Source organism: Haliaeetus leucocephalus, unplaced genomic scaffold (assembly GCF_000737465.1).
Source record: "Haliaeetus leucocephalus isolate CR32 unplaced genomic scaffold, Haliaeetus_leucocephalus-4.0 Scaffold417, whole genome shotgun sequence".
Classification (NCBI taxonomy): domain Eukaryota; kingdom Metazoa; phylum Chordata; class Aves; order Accipitriformes; family Accipitridae; genus Haliaeetus; species Haliaeetus leucocephalus.
The window spans coordinates 3,067,704-3,076,975 of record NW_010972853.1 but is presented as its reverse complement, the minus strand read 5'-3'; the positions used below and the strand labels follow the sequence as shown (position 1 = coordinate 3,076,975).

The 9,272-nt window shown below is 33.6% G+C and overlaps 1 protein-coding gene across 1 annotated transcript in view; it reads right to left on the bottom strand.

Moving 5' to 3' along the window:
* FSIP1 (fibrous sheath interacting protein 1) overlaps positions 1 to 9,272 on the bottom strand; it is an 82,681-nt gene that overhangs the window by 28,441 nt on the left and 44,968 nt on the right. The window lies entirely within an intron of this gene.

Below are 9,272 nucleotides of genomic sequence, written 5' to 3'. Positions count from 1 at the left end.
AAAAAAGAGGGGGGGGGGGGGGCAGGGCAAGTCATGCTGAAAATAAGCAGCAAAAAAGAAACTTTCAGAAAACAGTATGAATGCTGAATGTTCCCTCTAACAGTGTCATCTACACCAAATGAATGCTTTGAGCCTCTTGTTACTCGTGTGCTCTACCTAGGATAAGAAATAATATGACAAATGGAGAGAGAATGTATTTGCATCCCCTTTCACTCTGGCTAGTATTACAATGCTTTTAACATGATAATGTTATATTCAATAATCAGTCTCAGTAGTATAACTGTATTTATTATGGATTCCTTTATGGCACAGTGTTTCTTGGATGACTTCCAGTCAGAAACTTCTCATAGACATTTTATACCCAGAATGACTTCTAAAATGTTCAGTAAGAGTGTGTCCTCAGCCACAGAGAACTAGTCAAGTGAAAATGATGTGGGTTATTTGGTTGTTTGTTTGGGTTTTTTTCCCCCAGTATGACAGCATTCTCTCCAAGAGTCTCATTCTTTATATAAGGGCACCTACACAGTACTCCTCCTTCTGGAATTAACCACATGAATTTATTGAGCATTATTTACCAACATGGTAATATACTAATGGTTTAAAGATAGAAATAAAGTAGTAAAATAAACTTATTTCCCTGAAATAATCTAAAAAGCCAAACCCCAAAATCTATGGAAGCAGTCAAAGGAGGATAAATCAACCTACAAAAAGTAGGCAAACTGGTAACCAGTTAAGTACTCACATTCTGACCTGAGTATAGGGGTGTAGATGACTGGGTAAGTCAGTCCTAATAGAATCATCCTTACCAATTACACAAAGAAACAGATCTAGAAACCAAGTATTTTAACCCTATACAATGAGATTTATAAAAACTAATTAGGCAACCAAATTCCAATTACTTCAGTGTGAGCTGTGTGTTTTAATTACTCAAAAAAATCTCCCGCCCCAGAAATCTTATTTCCCCCTTTGAAACACTGCATACATCTCCTTGCTACTTCTTCAGTTATGAAGTGTTTTAGACATATAATTGGTACAAGTTAAGTATTGTTCTCCCACACTTTTATTCCTGATGTTTGTACAAATTACAGATGTTAAAAGGATTTCTAAAAAATATAAACAATAATAGAAGACAGAGGGTTTATGTACTGAAATGTTATTAGAAATTTGATGCAATATGCATCGCAGTGTATCATGATCCTGTACTAGTACTTTGCACCCAGAATTTACAAGTAATAATACCGTAAACCTGCAAGTTCTCCCAACATGAAAAAAATGCATTTGCTAACTCTATTTCCTAGAGACCTGTTTTTTTTCCAACAGCTAGATGTCCTGAACAGATTTGCACTCCTATTTCTACAACCAGAGGATTACAGAAAAAGTGATAGTGAGTATTCCTGTGCTTATCCAAAACCTAAGCTACTTCTGAAGATTTCCTTCTAAATTTAAAAAACATCTTTATGGACTGTGTATTTATATGGTGTACTTCTGAACAGTAGTCAACAACTTGTCTGTCTTCTTTTTTGTCTCTGTCATTAATATTAAAAAAACCAAACAGGTGCTCAAAAGTTTTTATATAGGTCTTCAAATTTAAAATCACATATCTGCTAACATAAAAATGGTGTTCAATTAAACATTTTTAATACTAGTAACATGAAAACCGGTCATATCTCTTCACCTGCCTACGCAAGTATTTTATTACAGAAGAAAATTAAGAGTTAAGTTCATTATAAAAATAACAATGATTTGCTAAAATTTTCAAATCCAGGACATGCAGTCACAGAGTTCATATTAATTTTATTCAAAATCCACATGACTTTGAAAACAAGAGAAAGTATTGACTACAGGGTAATTGCTGTTTCACCACAGCATATCTGCTTCACACTGAGTAATGACTTGAAGTTCTTTTAATGTGTTATTTCCAATATCTTCATCTTACTACCATATTTTTCCTCTGAAAGAAGGCTGAAAACTAGGAAATAATACCAACAAAATACTATAATTGAAAGAGATGTCAGGGATTTTGCTGGGTAAAGATAAACTATCATCTCCTTAAAATAATGATACCTATCTAGTTCATAAGAAGAGGTTATATATGCACTGCTTATTTATATTATAGTTAGTGATGCAAGTGGACCTATATTTTTGGCTCATTGCTGTTTCCCTGAGTTCCTGATATTTAAGTCTTAAGGATAATGTATTTGAATTTCTTAAGAATATGATAAACCTACATCTTTCAACAAGTTTCTGAGCATCTCCAGAGTCATCACCATACACAACACATGTTCAGCAATTTGTTGCAATTTTATTAGCACTACGTACCTACACTCAGTAAAGTCATAGGAAGTACACATGCATGTAATGTATGCTTACAAACAGCAACAAATACACAAAATCAAAAATGATAATAATATGAGGAATTGAAAGATTTCAATTTATTACTTTTAGTTCTTCCTTTTAGAAATATTTCTCCAACAAAAGATTAAGCTACTTCATCTCTTGAAATTAATCCTGCAGCCAGATATAGTCCTTATAGCTATGTAATTTAAGAAACAATATTAAATCTTAGCAGTAAATCACCTTCAATATTTCGCGTGCCTTTGGTATTGAATTTTACATCTGCAGTTAGGGAAAAAAAAGACAACAGTCTTGCTATTACTCAGCAGGATACAGATTCCTTTTTGTAAGTGGAATTCCAGACATTCCGTCTGTTTCCCATGAAAGTAGAAAATAGTTGGTCTTAAAGTAGATCAGTAATAGGACATCTAAATAGTGTAGGTAGAAACCACATCCAGCCAAACAATACACCTACAGCAAAAAAGTTTTATTCCTTTATACAAAATTCATGCATATGAACCATTGCTTAAGCAATGATATGATTTACCTATCAGAAGACTGACATTTCTTGACCAGTAAAGAGATAAATCTGACTTTAAAAAGTTTGTTTTACAAACTGACTGAATATAACAGACAACTACCAATATGGAAACAAAGGAATATCTATCCCATTTTCACTGTCTTTTTCACTGGCTGTTTTCACAGCCAGCCACCTCAAGGGGCTATAGCTACCTTGCAATGTCTCATCTGGTCATGCAAGAACCCTTTTCACATGATTAGAGTTATGCATCTAATTTATTATGTATACAGAATGGGCACTTTCTTATTGTAAAAGCAAATCTCCACATTGCTATGTAAAAAGCAGTAACTACATTTGCAAACATTAATTTGCATGAGAAAATGACTCTGCACACAGCATATGTCCACTATACACAGTTTAGTGATGTGATAGTGTTTCCAAAATTTAGTCCTGGTTTCTGTTGCCTGGCTAGGCAAGACAGCGTTCTAAGCAAGCATACACATCTAAATACACACGTACATGTACAAAGCTCATCTAACGATAATTCAAAAATCACACAAAACTCAAACTTCACACATAGCACTGTCATAATATTTCTGTCCAGTTTTTAGTGTAATAGGAGCAAGCTCATAATTAAGTTATTGTCATTAAGTTATTGTCATAAAGAAAATATAAAAAAATCAAAGCATTCCACTTACTACTTGTAACCAGAAAACTGCACTTTTTCTCCTAGAACTATGCATTTTTGCTGTGTTAAGAAATCTCTGAAATGGTCTAAACCTTTTGTTGAATTATTTTTAAAAAATTTTCTCCTATGCATAGGCCACAGTAATGAATTATGCTATTTTTCTCTCACTTTCATAATTTCCAGTAATGCAAATTAAAGGCCTAATCCTAAATATACACAGGAGAAAATTCAATCATAAATATTTCTCTGAATTCATATTGCAAGAATGGACCTACAGGATCAGGCTTTATAATATTGATTTAAGTAGTGAAGACAGAATCACAAACCCTTAAAATATGAAATAAGTAAAGCTTTCTTTGTGTACCTGAACAATCTTAAGCATGTGCACATAATTATGACAAACAAAACCACTCATTTTACCACTTCACAGTAATGTAAATGCATCATGAAAACATCTATGAAACTTAATCTACACCACAGAAGCATCCAAATACACAAATACTGACCACATATTTTAAACAGAGCTATTATGTTTGTTCTGGAGAAGCAAATCAATTGAAAACAGAAGTGAGAAAAAAGTTACATCTAGAAATATTATTATATATTATTATATGTCTTTCATATGTGATATGAAAGAGAACTGAATAACATTTTTCTGAAATAAACCACTTTGAAATCCAATTTGAATTCTCAACACTTAATCACCTTCACTGTTTAGTCTACTTGTCACACTAACAAAACCCCACTTACAGCAAGGTTTTCCATTTTATTGAAGACTGTTGTGCAGATATATTTCAATAAACCATAGTCATAATTAAAAGATGCCAAGAGCTAGAGATGAACTACTGACATTTCAGACACCCTGAGCCAAACTATCATCCTGCTTTTATAAACAATAACGTAACAGTAACACGTCTGTGACTTGTATACATTGTTCTTTCTTCCACAGAAAATAAGCCTAGGACATTTCCTATTACTTTATTTTTATATGAATGGTCCTGATAAATCTATCAGAATGAAAAGAGAATTATGGTAACTCAGGAGGAAAACTATTTCTAACAACTTCTATACAATAATAGCTTTAACAGTTTTGTGACTAATATTACCTTTTTCCAACAAAACCAATAACCTAAGTATTAAGTCTGAAAAAATGAAAAGATACAAAACAGATACTGTACTGAGCTAAATACATGTCATTCATTGTGCTCTGTATTGTACTGCTGTTTCAGCCTAAGTATTATATTTTGAATGGCTTTTTTTTCCTTACTGCTTTGCACAATTGAGGTATTACTAATGTTCAAACACTACATATTCCTTCTGACTTATCACAGTATTTTATTTTATTGATAACTTTACTATGTAAAAGAAGTCATTCAGAATCAAAGAAGAGCAATGAAATTGGTGAAAGGTCTAGAGCACAAGTCTTATGAGGAGCAGCTGAGGGAGCTGGGGTTGTTCAGCCTGGAGAAAAGGAGGCTGAGGGGAGACCTTACCGCTCTCTACAACTACCTGAAAGGAGGTTGTAGCGAGGTGGGTGTAGGTCTCTTCTCCCAAGTAACAAGCAATAGAATGAGAGGAAACTGACTCAAGTTGCAGCAGGGGAGGTTTAGATTGGATATTGGGAAAAATTTCTTCACTGAAAGGGTTGTCAAGCACTGGAACAGGCTGCCCAGGGAAGTGGTGGAGTCACCATCCCTGGAGGTATTTAAAGGACATGTAGATGTGGTGCTTAGGGACATGGTTTAGTGGTGGTGGACTTGGCAGTGTTAGGTTTACAGTCGGACTCAATCTGAAAGGTCTTTTCCAACCTAAATGATTCTACAATTCTGTGAAAACCTTCTTAGTCAAAACTACACTACATGGAAGAACCACCAATTTTATTTTTTTTTTAATTTATTTCCATTTATTTCAAAACTATGTATCTGATACTTTCTATGCTGAACTAAGATATTTGTGATATTTCGATAATTTTTTTTCAACAACTTGTACATTAGCAGCTCACTAGAGAAGTCCAAGATACAAGGGCCCTCTTTCTATTATTGCTAGTTTTCTATTCCAGAATTCATTGTGAAGACTACTGTGCTCAAACACAAAATATCTACAAAGAGAAAGAAGATAAATGTTTTCAAGAAAATTAATTCAGTTTGGAATCTTCTTTTTCAAATAGATATTCCACTCTTTCTTGGTCACAACAATAACGACAACATAATAAAGAATAAGGCTCTTGATTCTCCAGCTTGAACATTTATGATAAACTGTTCCAAAACCCATAAAGATTATAGCTCATTGAACAATTAGCTAGTTTACCTGTAAAGATTATTATGCATGTATGCTTATATCTAAATAAAATTCTTCGTTTTCAAAAGAAGCAGTAATTCTGAATGACTAATTTACAAAGTTTTAAGAAAGCATAAGAAGCAGCAGAGTATCTGACTATCCCCCCCCAAAAGAGATACTCAAGATGATCTTATTTTAAAATCTATGCCACAGGTAATACATTCCATTTGATTCATTCAAGATTTAGACAGGCAATAAATGCTGAAGGAAATTACCACATAAATGACATTCCTTGAAACTAGATGGGCCTGAGAATGAAAGAGTTGTTATTTTATCCAAGCAATAATACTCATCCTGTACTCAAAATATAGAATAACAGTATTCCGCTCAAAATGAAAGGACAGCTCTCTACTTTGTAGTTCTTCAGAAGGTAAATTGGTAAAAATCAGTCTAACAGACTTTTTAATGTTACTAATGGCAGTCATCAGCTGTGACTTTAGCAGGTCCCTTAAGCATTTCAAATACAAACCATGAAACTGCATGGGGAGGGGGGAGGTTTATACCTTTTAGACAACCTGATGCCCAAGCACAAACGGCATTCACATGAATGCACATGCAGGACTCCAGCTACACTAAACTAAATAAATTCCACTTTCTTGCACTGTGTACTTGTTTATATAACATCAAGATTTTCTATAGTGATCTAGTGATCATTCTTGTAATGATTTAAGCACTTAGATGTAGCTTATCTGAAACAGATGTAGTGTTTTAATAGAATACGAATTACCAGATTATTCAGGAAAAACAATAATCTTAATTACCTATGGAAAAAATGAATATATGAACTTATAAATGATCTTACGCAAGGAATCTCCCTCTCTGAACTTAATCTGACACCTGCCTAACTCTCTGCATCTACAGTTAAAACCTTCAGAGTAGAGCAATATGCATAAGCCAGTTTGCTTTCTGTACGTAGGCATTCTGTGAAGGATCTGGCAATACAAAGAACTTTGAGCAGACTTCCCCTTTCTTGACAAAAAGAAACTCAAAAGGCTGAGAGAACATCAGTTTTCAAACGTATGATCTCAGTACTAAAATAAATCTAGTTTGTTCTTGGTTTAATTATTAATTGTTTGCAGACTACATTTTTTTGTGCCAATGTAATACTAGTTCACCAAGTTGAAATATGCATGTTAACTACTTTAAAGCATTTTACACTAGCTGGCTATGCAAGAGTGATTCAAAGAACATTCCTGCAATTTCAGTCCAAATTAATACTTAAGTGTGATTTTAAGAAGTTTTTTCTCTTTTTTCTTGCAATAACAAGTAACCAAGATTTGAATGTTTTGCTTCAAAGCAGAAACTACCTTCAATTCTCAGCTGTGGCAGACAACAGGCTGTTGTGTAGATGAATCAAACTCATTGCAGGGGGCATTCGTTTCACAAAGTTGTGTTAATGATTAATTAGACTGCACTTGAAAAGCTGTCCTATAGACAATGTTTAGCTAGTTCAGCCAGATCAGTTGTTAAAAATCACTAAATTAAAAATTTAGCGCTCTATACCATAAACCCCACAAGAATAGGCACTTTTCAATCTTGCATATTATATTGTTCTTATACTATATTGTTTTACTTGCTTCTACCCTCTTTTAAAACTTTTATTAAAGACATTAGCAGTTTCATCATATTAAAGAGCTCAAAGTAATTCCCATCTTTACTTTGAATAGTTTGTTTCCTTTTGTCTACATCACATTTGGTCACATTTCGAAGAGAAGTGTAGGCTTTTTTAAGGCAACAATTTTTCTTTTTTAGTGGAAAATGACTTAGTAAGGCCTAAAGATATATGAAGAGAAATTAACATATAACTTGACTGTTCTCTCCAGCTTCATCAAAACATACACAAGTTCACTGTATTTCTGCATGAGATTCTGGTATCCTATACCAAAAGTGTATATCAACGCTACTTAATTTAACCTAACCTTAAAGTTTATATAGTTAGTGAATTTGCACATCACCTGGCAGCTTACAATTTCAAATAAATTATTACTAGATAAACCCCAGAAAGGGTTTAAAATGGAGAAGGTTAAGAACAAATTGAATTAGAAAGTGTTTGCTGCGTGCTATGTTCTAGAAACAAAATGAGGGAAAATTATAAATCAAGATTAAAATTGCACATTAAAATCTGTTGTCCTCACAGTGAAATTTGTTTTCAGTTATTTGCATGCTTAATGGAATTTATAGAAGTAAACGATATTACTCCATATTCAAGACTGACTAAACATAAGAGGAACAGCACAGAACCATAGGTGGTAGCATCCTAACTCTACAAGCAGAGGCAGAGATCTACCATTGCCCTGCTTAGTATGGTTAGTCCACTTGCAAACCATGAAATGCAAAGAGAAGCACTACAAATAATAATAAGCAGAATACAAACAGAAAGCCTGATAAACGGCAGAAAAGGAAAAGCGACAGTTAAAGTTGTCAAGAGCACTTTCCAAATAATCCAGCCTCTGGATCTACCAACATCTTGGATACCAGCATCAAATACTCAGTGCCACAGTGTCAGGTGTAACAAGTATTTTACTTTATTTACAAGTATTTTTGGTAAAGGAATGACAAGGAAAGTTGTGAATTAATAACATTTAACAGTGAAGGATGATGATGGAATGAAGTTTTTCCACAAGCAATGTTAAGTTTGCCAATATTCAAACACATTTTTCCCCATGAAATAGTATTTCCCATGTTCTTTGGTTGGTTTTTGGGTTTTTTTTCCTCCTCCATGGGATTACAGGGAGGTCAACTGTGAAAGTACAAGTAAGATTTAGCCTAATCATTTTCTACCTGGCAAAAATCCAGATAAGAAGTCCAGTAGTATAATAATATAATTAGTAGCTTGGAGATGTTTTGTTATATGTATTTGCTTGTGAAGCAAGCTCAACAGTGTATCAAACTTTAACTGTAACGCATCTCTAATGGTTAACCAAGGTCTTCCCTTCCCATATTCTCAGCATCAATCCATTGTTTTTATCCACTGTTAGCTGTGTTCTCAGATGATTTCTGTCAAGCATGGAAAATATTTTCGTGAAGGTCTTACCAAACCAGACATTCCAAGCATGGCTGCTAAACTAAGCATTTACTGAAAGGTCTGCGTATCAAAACCAAGTAGCAACTTCAGCATTAAATTTTAAAATTACTCTGCCCAGGCAGATCTCTATGACTACACATACTCCTCCGTGAATTCTCTGAAGATTCCGTTGGATTACGGTATGTCTTAATTGATGTAATCTCTAAGAAAATGCAAATACAAAAGAGCCCTAATTAAAGTAATTATAAAGTAAGAATTAATAACAATGCATAGAGCAGATACACATACAGAAAATAATTATTTAAACAGTTTGTCTAATTTTCTTTTCTCAGAAAGGACTTACAGAAAAGAAAAAAAGATAGGATTCT